The sequence below is a fragment of the Gymnodraco acuticeps genome, unplaced genomic scaffold (assembly GCF_902827175.1).
Source record: "Gymnodraco acuticeps unplaced genomic scaffold, fGymAcu1.1, whole genome shotgun sequence".
NCBI classification, from domain to species: Eukaryota; Metazoa; Chordata; class Actinopteri; order Perciformes; family Bathydraconidae; genus Gymnodraco; species Gymnodraco acuticeps.
Genome location: NW_022990700.1, coordinates 859,043 through 871,614, shown reverse-complemented (window position 1 = coordinate 871,614; position 12,572 = coordinate 859,043).

The following is a 12,572-nucleotide window of genomic DNA, read 5'->3' as shown; positions in this document are numbered from 1 at the left end:
CCCCCAGATGGAAGTGTGATTCCCTGCTGTGTGTATGTGTGTGTAAACAGACGTGAATAATATATAGTGATGATTCAGACAGTATATGAAGAATCACATGGACAACTTGAAATGTGTTTGAGGTTGGTTTCAGTAATTCACTCCATTACTCTGCCTCTCAACCGCTCTTAGGTGTGGCCCTTTTGTGTGTGAGAGAGTGTGTTGTGTTTGTATTTGTGTGTAGTCACTTGAACAGAAGCCTCAACTAATGATTACACAACAGAGCATTGAGGTGCCCCTGCACAAGTGAAGGGCTCTTTCTTTAGTTGGCAAATAGCAGAGGATGCAGACAGAGTCACATTCAAATGTTTCACATCGCCTCGGCTCCCAACTCTCCCCTCACAGACTCTCATTATACAGTGAAGGTGTTGCAACAGTATCAGTGACAGGTGCTGATTGCAGCTTTCACACTAACAATGTCTCGAAGTTTGTTTGCTGTTTTCCCCTCTCTTTTTTTCAAAATCATTTGCATGCAGTATATAACACCCACATTGCGCCTTTATCAAAAGCTGTTGCTTGGTGACGGCACGAGGGAACAACATCCCAGACAAGTGTTGTTTATGAAATTGACGGTTATGGATCAAACTGAGCCCCATCAGCCAGTAAAGGTGAGGATTCTTAACAGATAGAGTATTCACAGAAACAGCAGCTTTATGAAGAATTTCAGAAATGTTGCTCTGCCAATACCTTTCAGAAAGGCTAAGTTTAGACATACAGTATGAGAACAAAAGGTAGCTGGTAGCAGTCGATGTGACCTTGCAGAAAGTGTCTACTTAACAGGTACTGACTGAGGTACTTAAATCATTCTCCTGAAAGCATCGTTTTTCTTTTCTTTTTCATCTGACTTGTAGTTGCCCTTTAGTATTTCTTTCTCTCTTCTCTAACAACCCTGTGTCCTTGGCCTTCCTGCAGGGCCCAACCTGCCTTGCCAGGGGTAAACTTATTATTTACGCAACTTAAAATGCACCAATACAACATGGAAACGCTTTTGCATTCATCACAAAGATAAATCACTTGTAAATGAGGCTATACGTTTTAGAAAAAAAAACGAGGTTTCCAATGGTACAAGCAGCACACAGTGTAATTAGACCCTGCTAATCATACTGTAAGTGGAAGAAATGTTGATACATTTGAGGAAGAGGTTTGTTATTTTGAATGAGGATGTTCTGGTCAAGACTGTTCAGCAAAACTTCCCCTGTTCACAACAGAACAGACACACAGATAGCTGCCATAGTTGGAGATGAGTGGGAGGAAAGAGACAATCGAGAAGAGGCATTCAGGAGAGAGATAGCTATATTAAAAAGGACGAATAGGGAGTCTTCACAGGGAGATTCCTGGAGTCTGTGTTTCTATAGGACCTTTAACTGTCTGTTATTTGTTTTTTTTACTGCTACTTGTGTAGAGCTGGCCAAACTGTTGTTAGTACCGGATCCCAGTTTAGTCCGCCACCCTCGCCAATCCGTCCTCTCTTTCTCAGGCGCCTCTCTGTCTCCTCAGGCGAATGGCTCTGTCTGTACGCCACCCGTCCTGTGTCCCCCATTTTCAGAAGAAAACGAGGTGACAAAAACAAGAACACTTTTTTGTCGTGGGTAAGGGGCAAAGGGAGGGTTGTCTGACACCCCCAGTTGTAGCCCCCCCTCTGGCAGGCCGATCTGGAAAGCGCTGAGGAGTGAACAGACACAACAACGAGAAGCAAGAGACGGCAACAGGAGCCAGAATACTGTTTTCAATACAAAGACAAAGACAAAGAAAGTCAGGACAGTTTGATCTGGAGGTGATGATACAGGTAGATACGGTATGTGTTGCTCTTGTGTTCATGTTTTTGGGGAAAGCTGAAAAAAGACAAAAGTATATATAATTTGTATAAAACATACATAATCATGAGCCAGGACAGGTGGTGTAATAGAAATAGCTGAAAATAATTATTTGTACGAAGGATGTCAAGGCAGTTGGTTTGCTCTAAAAACACAGGACCCCCACCTAGAAACCACGCGGGAAACCAGAAGTCAACATTGACTTATTTGTAACATAACTCCTAACCAAAGTATTTGCCTAAACCACACCAAGTACTTTTTTTCAAGTTCTGCACTGTGGGGCTTGTGGTGGTACAGCAGTGTTGTATGAGGATACGTTGATTAAATAAACATTTAACCTCACTTCCGCATGCAGAGAAATTCAAAAGTGACAGGCCTGCCATGCCTTCTGTTACTTCTCTGTGATGGACAGCCACAGTGCATGGGCAGGGTTTAGAAATAGTTATAGTAATCATTAGGGATGCACGATATTGGTTTTTTGAAACCGATACCGATACCGATAACTTCCTGCTTCTCAAGACCGATACCGATAATAAAAACATTTTTACGCCACTAATTATTTTAACGCGATTAACGCATGTGTATTTTTTTTTCTCGGCCGCCCCGTAGTTTCAGAGCGCATCGAGTTTAAAATACCATCTACAAGCTGATGCTGACAGCCCGCTCCTGCCGCCCGCTTGTGGCAGACCACACTTCCACGCTCACCGGCAGGCACCGACTGGCCATCTGGAGGACCGGGAGGGTGTGTGTATGTGTGGCCCGAGCGAGCGAGAGAGAGACCTTACGTGCATTGTTGTTGTTAGCATCTGGTGCTAGCTAGCTGCGCTAACGGATATACGGAGCTGTTTAAATGAAAACAGAGGAGCGATATTTCGCCACAACTGCGCCGAGCACTTGACTTTATGCAGGTTCCTAAACCACTAATACCACAGTACTGGCAAAACGGGAGGAACCGAGTGAAAAACAAGCGCCCCTCATCCCAATCCACCCACACCGCAGTATATTTTTCTTTTTTTTTACCCAAAAAATATATTGTATATTATCGGGGCTATTAATACTGGTATCGGGTTTATCGGGATGACGTCATAATTTCTAATATCATTATCGTGCATCCCTAGTAACCATACACTATCAGCTGTTTCCTTAAAAAACCGCTGGCTTGATTATGCAGAACTTTTGGCTGAGAGAAAAAAACTCAAAACAACTCTCAGACATCCCTATTTAGAAACTTAAAGGTGACATGTCATGCTTTTCCGGTTAGTACCCGTCCCCTTATGTGTTATGAAGGTTTGTATGCATGTAAATGGTGTGCAGTCAAAACCCTCAAAGTACACCCTGAAGTAGCGAGTAAAACTCTAACACAGAAAATACCTCCCCAAAACGCCTCGTTGGAGATACGTCATTGTCCATTTGATTCTTCCGGGTACATCATGATGTCATGTTGTCCCCGGAACGAAATGGACCAATCCGTGGAGCTGTTACGTTACGTCCGCGGAGCCGTTACGTTAAGCCCCCGCTGATTGGTCCAAATTGACTAATCCACGGACTTCCTCACACACTCAGTGCAGGCAGCTCTGCTGATCTCTCCTCCCTGGCTGCAGGCTGATAACAGACAGTTGGGATCGCGGCGAAATTCTCTCTGCAGACCCATTCTCTCTGCAGACCCATTCTCTCTGCAGACCCATTCTCACAGCGTTTATCAACCTTTTTCTTACTCAATATCAAGCCACACTTATTGTTTTTACTTCGGCTGTGACTTTGTGTGTGCTCAGAGTGAGTTTGGCTGTGTTTCGCTGTGTATCGCTAAACAAGGAAATCACACCTCCACGGAGCTCAGCACGATTCACAACGTCCCGACTGGTCCCGACCAATCGGAGCACACTGGGCTCACAGGGAGGGGGGGGAGGCAAGAGCTGCAACGAGCCGTTTAGTGGAGAGAGTGAATACTGCTGAATACACATACTTTACAGAGATGCTGTATGCGAAACCAATGTGAGTTTGGAAAATTGCACAGTATAAATCTATTCTAGTAGACCTCAACAATAGAATTATGATCAGTGGAAATGGCCATGACATGGGACCTTTAAATTTAAGGTGAAAACTTTAAAGCACTAAATAAGAAATCCAGAAGCAGACATGTGATCAGGTAAAACATTACAAACATACAAACAATCAAGTTATATTTGTTTCTGAGGCATCAGGTCTTTAGTGAGCATCTTAGAAACAGTCTATGTTGACTCACAGACAGAAGGAGTTCATAATACAAGCTACCTTACTTGCGTGAAAGCTTAAAGACAGCTGTCCTTTAGTTACAGGAAGAGCATCCAAAATACAATAATCTCAATGAATGTTTCCTGGCTTTTGGTATTTTAGCTCTTTCTCCATCCTCCCATCACCCTGTGCAACAGGTTGATGAATTGATGGTAATCCAGACGCCAATGTATTAACTAAGAAACTAACAAAGCATTATGCCACAACACACCAGTATGAGAGGACAATGGATAAATACAAGGAGGAGGAAGAAGACTAAAATGGGTTTTTGTTTAAAACAACTGTGTTAGAAGTTCTTGGTGAGTCAGAGGGACACCTTTGAGCTTTCATAGCTGTGTGTCTGAGGGGGTGTAGAAGAAAGCGTTATCTTTCCTAACCTGCACATGCTGCCACCTTTCATTAACAACCAGAAGAGTGATAATGATACACATCTTCATCCTCCCACACAGCACTTACCCCTAGTCCCTCAAAGAGGAAGATGTAATTAATCAAGTTATTGTCATAGTGTTTGCCTGGATGTCAATCACTCGTTTAGTTTTTCAAGCAGGGAATGTTATCACTCTGTTTAGCAGCAGGACTCTCAGGGTGAGGAGGTCTGTCTGTGTTTAGCTTGCCCAGGACAGGGCTCCTTCCATGGGCACTGGGATCCACAGGGTACAGGGGGATTACATGGCCTCATAGAGGGAATTGTGCTCTCCACTCAAGGACATAGGGTTTCAGATTTGTTTTATTTTTGACACTTGTACAAGCAAACATTAACAACAACAAATGCAATTCTTGGAATATGCTCAAATTAGAGACGTTTTGATATATTTCATTCATTTGTGTTGAGGAATATTCAGGATTTCAATGTTCCTCAACTGGATTATTTGATGTTTCAGCTGACGTCTGTGCTCTTCATCAAAGACACAGGCGCACAAACAGCCCTGATACGAATCCATGTCAACTGCAACATTTAGCAGGTCTAAGGGGGGGGGAAGAATGTGTACCCTCGTTTGTCAAATAGTCTCATGAATCTTTACCGATGTTTGCCTGTGCATACAATGATTTCAGGGCATGGGTGTGTTTCATTTCAGCTGCTCTGACATGGTTGTGCCTGACAGTTTCTGACATGTGTCGTGTCCTATGTTGACACTGAGATGGAGAGAAGGATGCAGGACTGATTGGTTCATACTGGGTCACTGTGAAGCTCCAGGAATCCATGTTGACGGCTTTGGTCCTGACATCATGTATCTCCCAAGGCTGCAGAGCACATACTGTAAATGTGTCTCAGTGTCTGTCGTTATTCATTAGATTTGATGGGATCCCATCAAATAAGACTTTTAGAGTTGCCCAATATAACTATTCTGTCATATATTGACTCATTTAAGTACTTTGTTTTTTCTGATGAAATTACTCTTAAAGGAATGGTATGCTCATGACACTCATTTTTAAATAATTATCATCCGATAAAACAGACCAGTCTCTGCCAGTCTTCTTTCTTTTTTTTTTAATCCGATGACATTATCAGTGATTTTAAACTGATTAATTACCGAAATAACATCAACACTGTGGGCGGCGTCATTTTACCGGACGTGACGTAAACCATGCGTTTGGTTTCGAGGACACGTTGATGTTCATGTTATTTACTGTAGTTACTCTCTTCAAATATGCCTCATTGTATCGCGAAACATTGCCACAATTCTGATAGGAACAATCCACGGAATGCTCGGTTCCATCTGTTGCCAAAAGGTAAGCGTAGGAAGTACGTTCGGAGGCAGTGGCTAGCGAAATGTGGCTGGCCCGAACCGAAAGATCCACAGGCGCATGTATGCAGCGAACATTTCAAGTTTTCGGACGACTACTCTGAGAGTATGATAAAACATAACATGGGATTTATTGAACAACCATTACTTAATGGAGATGCAGTACCATCGGTCTTTCTGGTGTCATCACCGACCAGGACACCAGTTCGGCCAGTTGAGAAATTGCCCTCTGCAAGTGTGAAGCGACGGAGGACCAGAAGTAGTGCTCGGAGTAAGAATAAGGTATGTTATAGTGCATTTCCATTGCAGCGGGTAGCTCCGTTTAAACGTCCTTTATCGTCCAGGCCAGGCCAGTTTTTGGTAGCCTTTCCATATAGCGTAGTACCGGCTAGTGGGTATTTTCCCCCAGTTTTTCCGGCCCCATAAAATCGTGGTTCTAGGGCCAGGGACAACGAGGCTGAGTATGCTAAACTAGAGAAGGAATCGCTAGCAAGGGTGGTACTACATGCATACATATCTAGTAATCAAAATCATTGTATCTACTAAGTAGTACTAAGTAGGCTCGAACCTGTATGGCTGAATTCCCCCATCCAATCTCTTCATATTGCTAAAAACTTCTTCCTCGGCTGACGAGTCCGAACTGTGTGTTTACAAAGTGACGCATGGATGACGTCACGACCATCACGTGACTACTGAAAATGGCCAAAATGGCAGCGGCCTGACGGAATATACAGGTTTTGATAAAAAAGAGCGATAAAATCATTATTTACCGGGGAATATCGCTGATTTCTTCAGGGTATGGTTTAAACATAATGTTTCACTAAATACTGAAGTTTTGATTAATTATCTAATGAGTGGAGCATTCCTTTAATGAACTTATAATGTGTGCAAGAAGTTATTAAGAGCACTGATACTGTATGTGAACCTGTATGGGAATAATGTTTTCCATCTTACTTTTACTTTTTTTCCATGTCACTCATACTTCAATTAAATAAGATAAGATTATTATTATTATTATTATTGATCCCAGTTTCGGAAATTCTTCTTCAATCTCTTAAGCATGAAGAATAAAAGATGACCTTAAAGCTAAAGGATGAATTACGTGTGCTGTACTCTTAATTTTTATATTGAATTCAATTAGTGATTGCTTCTGGCTTTGTTCAGAACTCTAAATCACATTATAATACTTATTTGCTTGTGTATTCATCATACTGTGTTTTGTTTGTTTCTCTAACCTTTGATCTATGTCTTTATTCAAATCTTTATTGACTGAAACAAAATAAATGAAACCAATTCGTACATTTGGGTTTAAAGTGCCTTTCTTCTGTGAAATTTGAAAGATAAATTGTGGAATGGCAAAATATGTCATAAAGCTTTTTAAATGGATTAACAGGCAAATGTGAAATATCTTTATTTGATTTGGACAAAGCTAACTTTAACAGATTTTACTTTTAAAGCCACTGATACAACTGGGATCTGAATTATATTCATCAAAGAACCTATAAAAAGATGTTGAAGACAAAACTTTGAAAGAACAGTAAACTGAAAGAGTAATGCAATGTATCATCGGCTACCCAGCTAGCGGGGAACGTTCTCACAACTTTGGCTAACATTGCCTACAGGTTCTAATAATGAATGAGCTCCCCATTGACATCAGGACAGCAGAAAGCTTACACACCTTCTGGCGCAGACTGAAAACTCATCTCTTTCGACTCCACTTCGAGCGATAGAACTATTAACAAAGCACTTACGGAGCGTCCACACTACAGCTTCAAAAAAAGCTTGGAGCTGGGCGTGTCTGAAGCTTGGGGATGTTATTCAAGCAACACGACCAACAACCAATCACATGAATCTCCCGCCCCCGACATACAAAGCAAAAACCCCCGGGGATTTTATGGGAGCAATATATATATAAACTCCCCAAACAGGCGAAAACCTACCAGTTTCACCCACTGTCTCTGCCACCTCCCTCCATGCCTGGTTCCTCCGGTTTGTATCCCGGTAGGTGAAGAGGGTCTGGTCATACAAAACCGGGTGATTCGCTACGGCGATAATTAGTTTCTCCTCCATCTTTTTTTGAAATATAGAAATGAACGGCGGGATATCTCTCCCAGCTTAGACGCGGTTTGATTGGCTACGGCTTGAGCTGTCAGATTTTCCGAAACGGGATTTGATTGGCTGGCGCTGGCTACTCCGGCGTCTCCGGCGTCAGAAGTTGAAACATTGTTCAACTTCTGACGCCTGAGACGCCGGAGACGGACCGCTCTGCTACCCACAATTCAGTTCGGCGAAAAAAAGCGGCAACGTGACGTCACCCCATTCAAAGTGAACGGGCAGATTGAAGCTGTCGACGCTGTCGACGCTGCAGTGTGGACGGGCCGTTATATACTAATAAAGGACTGGCTTATCTAAAGCCAGTTGAGTAGCACTTGAAATGTTTTAGCTCTATGAAGCCTGATGTACTTATATGATTCTGTTTTCTTCAAGTTTGTATTTTGTTGGTCGAACGCACTTATTGTAAGTCGCTTTGGATAAAAGCGTCAGCTAAATGCAATGTAATGTAATAAGGTTTTAAAGAAACGTTTTAATCTGATGTTCAAAGAACCTTTTTAGGATGTTTATTTTTTCAAATAATGTTCCTATAAGGTTTAAGGTTAACTAAGACATAACGTTTTAACTGCAACATTCAGAGGATGTTTTGAGGATGTTATTGAGGCCTGAGATGACAGAAAGTGTTTTATAAAATGTTCCTTTAATGTGATATGTTAACAAAGGTGGAACGTTTTGCCTGCAACATTCTAAGGATGTGTTTTGGACGTTGTTGGGTAACACATTAAAGATGTTCTTTATAAAACGGTCCCTCAATGTTACATGATAACCAAAGAAGAACATTTTGAAAGCAACATTTGGATAATGTTTTCAGGAGGCTATTCTTTTTTTATAAAACGTTCCTGTGATGCGAAATATTAACACGGTCATGGTCAACGTCAGATTTATTTGTAGTGCGCTTTAAAAAACAAACTTGTTACATTTATTTGAAAAGGATGTTTAAAATAAATCTGATGTCACCACATTTTCGTTTTTAGAAAAAAAACAAGCACGTAATTCATGATATTGCACGTTTGCGTAGGCATGTCTGAGTTCCCAGCTAGACATTGTTGGTTCTAAAAACATTCTGAGAATGTTACCATTCATTGTTCTAGGAATGGTTTCATCGAGAAGTTTTATTTTGGTTCCTAGAATGTACTTCTGAAAGGTAGGATAACGTTCTCTAAAAACGTTCTTAAAATGTTTGGTGATAACATTGTTCGAACATTATACCCCAAGTGTTTTTGTTGTTTATGGACATATCTCTATTGTCATATGGATCGAATAACACTTAGAAAACCAAGGACAGACAATACTCAATACTCAAATTTCCCCTCCTCGACTCCCCTCCTCGGTTCCCCGCCTCGAGACTTAGACCCGCCCATAGGAGATGCGAGCGGAGGACCGAGGAGGGGAACTGAGGAGAGAGGAGGGGAAGCAGCAGACGTTTAAAGAAATGAGAACTCCTCTCCTCTGAGCGGTCATTTTAAAGAGACGTCCGTTCATTATTACGTGGCAACAGCTGTATCAGCTGTCGAGTGTTTTGTCATAGCGCTGTATCTCTGTTAGATCAGCTGAACATTGTTCCCATAGCCGCGGGAAGTAGGGGTGCTGGGGGTGCTGCAGCACCCCCTGTTGGCGAGTGGTGTACATTTGAAAAACTGAGTGACCACCTAAATAAAAATGATTAAACTACATAAAATAGTTATGATTTTACTTAAAATAAAATTAGCTGTATACAGTAGCATATAATAGTCATAGTATATATTTGTATATATCAGGTGGCTTGAATTTATTTTCCAAATAAATAAAATCCGAGTCATCTAGGTCATAGGTCGTGGGAGAGTGACGTAATTGACGCGACACACACACTGCAGAGTGACAACTTTATAGAATGGCGCAAAAAAGGATTTTGGATTTTTTTCTCCAACAAACAACCCAATAAAAAGAGTGGACCACCAGCTACTCCTCAGCCCACCACCTCTACAACTAGAGTAATATGACACAGAAGAGACTGACACATCTGACTTTGATGCATGTCCATAGTAACATTTTGGACAATGTGGATGTATCTGCTCTAATGAGGGTCTTCATTAGTGCCACCCCAGGCTACATTTTGAGTTTTGTGAAGCCCCAACACAAGGTAAGACGATGTTTCCTTTAATGCCGCTGCCGCTGTGCAGTGTTTTGCCTTGTCAATCAGTTAAAATTGAATTCATAGTTTTATTAATATTGTAAATAATATTTTCTGACTATTTGTAATGTTATGTAGGTTTGTAAGACCCATAGTTAGCATGTGGGCATGTGCAGCTGTTGCTAAGGACTATAATGGTTTATTAAAGTTAAGGCGAGACACCCCAGGTGAATAGGGTAATTTCTCCAGTTAATTACCTACAATAAGGCAATTGTTTCTTATATTACAAGTTTTCTGAATATGCAAATTATCCATTATCTCATTACATTTGCGCATATTTTAACACATTTCAGGAACCGAAATCTGAACTTTGGATAAAGCCAGGTTCAAAATGCTCGTTTCATTTTGTAGTCATATTAGCATCTAAGGCTTTTACAGAAGGGATTTTGGATATCTCTTTTTATCACTCCATAAATCAGAAAATACTGTCAACAGCCCTAAAATATCAATTTTCGCCATGTTTCTAGGTATAACATCTTATATAATTCAGGCTATGAATGATCTATGAACAAACCCTTCTGTAAAAGCCTTCATAATATTGATAGTGTTGAATTATGAAATGTAATATATGAATTCTGTTTATTTAATACTCTTATACTAATCACTTCCTGTATTCCCGTGATAAAAGGGACATGCGCAATAAAACGTGTCACTTCCGTTTGAAGCACAGCTGATGGTGTATGTGTGTATTTATTTCTCTGTCACGTTAACTATGTTCACGGTATTCCTGCCCTAAGATCATGGCATCGCTAACAGGTTATGGGCCCAGGAGGGACCATGGAAGCCGGTGGAACCGTTTGTGTTTCGACGGAGATGAGAAGAACTACGAGTTATGGGAGACAAAGTTTTTGGGTCATCTGCGACTGCTAGGATTGAAGGCTGCCATCCTAGAGGAGCCAGATGAAGAGGATGAGGCTGTTGATCAGAAAAACGAAGAAGCCTATGCGGAATTGATCCAGGTACTGGACGATAAAAGCCTTTCACTGATCATGAGAGAAGCAGCGGACAACGGAAGAAAAGCGTTACAAATATTGAGGGACCACTACGCTGGGAAAGGGAAACCACGGGTGATCAGCCTCTACACTGAACTAACGTCGCTGCAGAAAGCCGCTAATGAGAGCGTCACTGACTATATTATTCGTGCCGAAACGGCAATTACAGCACTGAGAAATGCTGAAGAGACTCTTAGCGACGGGCTGCTGATAGCCATGATTTTAAAGGGACTGCCAATCTATTTTAGGCCGTTTGCCATCCACATTACACAAGGGGATGAGAAGCTAACTTTTGGTGAGTTCAAAACAAAGTTGAGGAGCTATGAAAGCACAGAAAAATACAATGCCAACTTGAGTGAGGAATCTGATAATATTATGAAAGCGAGTGGCTGGGTGAAGTGGAGAGATGGCCCCAATATCACCTGCTACAACTGCGGTCAGAAAGGACACCGGGCTCGTGAGTGTCGAAGTGCGAGCAGCAAAGACCAGAGACAGTGGTGCAGTTTTTGCAAAAATTCCACACATATAGATGCAAACTGCAGACGCAAAGAGAGAGACAATGCTAAACAAGCAACTGACGTTGAGGACCACTCATTTGTTTTTAAAGTATGTGACAGTCCAGTAACCGGAGTTACACATAAAGGGCTGATGGTCGACACCGGAGCAACGTCACACATAATAACGAACATCGACAAGTTTAAAAGGTTCGATGAGACTTTTCAACCGAAAGACCACTTTGTTGAATTGGCTGACGGGACAAGAACAAGTGGTGTCGCTTTGAAGAAAGGAGAGGCGGAGGTCTGCCTGCAAGACACGGAGGGACGACGAGTGACAGCGATGCTGAAGGACGCGCTCTATATACCGTCCTATCCACAAGACATTTTCTCTGTTAAAGCAGCGACAGCCAACGGAGCATCAGTGAACTTTCGTCAGGGTTGTAACCAGCTGATTCACCAGAGAGGTAAAATATTTGACATCAAGGAATATGATAGACTTTATTTTTTAAACACTGTGGACTGTGAAGCTGAGGACGATGCATGTTATGGATGTTATGACATTCAAACATGGCATGAAATACTTGGTCACTGTAACTATGATGATGTGTCACAACTGGAAAAAGTCACTGAGGGGATGAAAATTAAGGGTGGGATTGATAAATCTAACCTTAACTGTGAAGTGTGTACTCGAGGTAAATTTGCTCAGAGTAGGAACACACAACCAGATGTAAGAGCTAAAGCAGCGCTCAATCTTGTGCACACTGATTTAGCAGGTCCCATTGAGCCAGAGGCTAAGGAGGGATTCAGATACACATTGGCTTTTACAGATGACTTTTCAGGGGCAGTATTTGTGTATTTCCTAAAAGCTAAAAGTGATACTTTCAAAGCCACAGAAAAATTAATTGCTGATGTCGCACCTTATGGTAAAATCA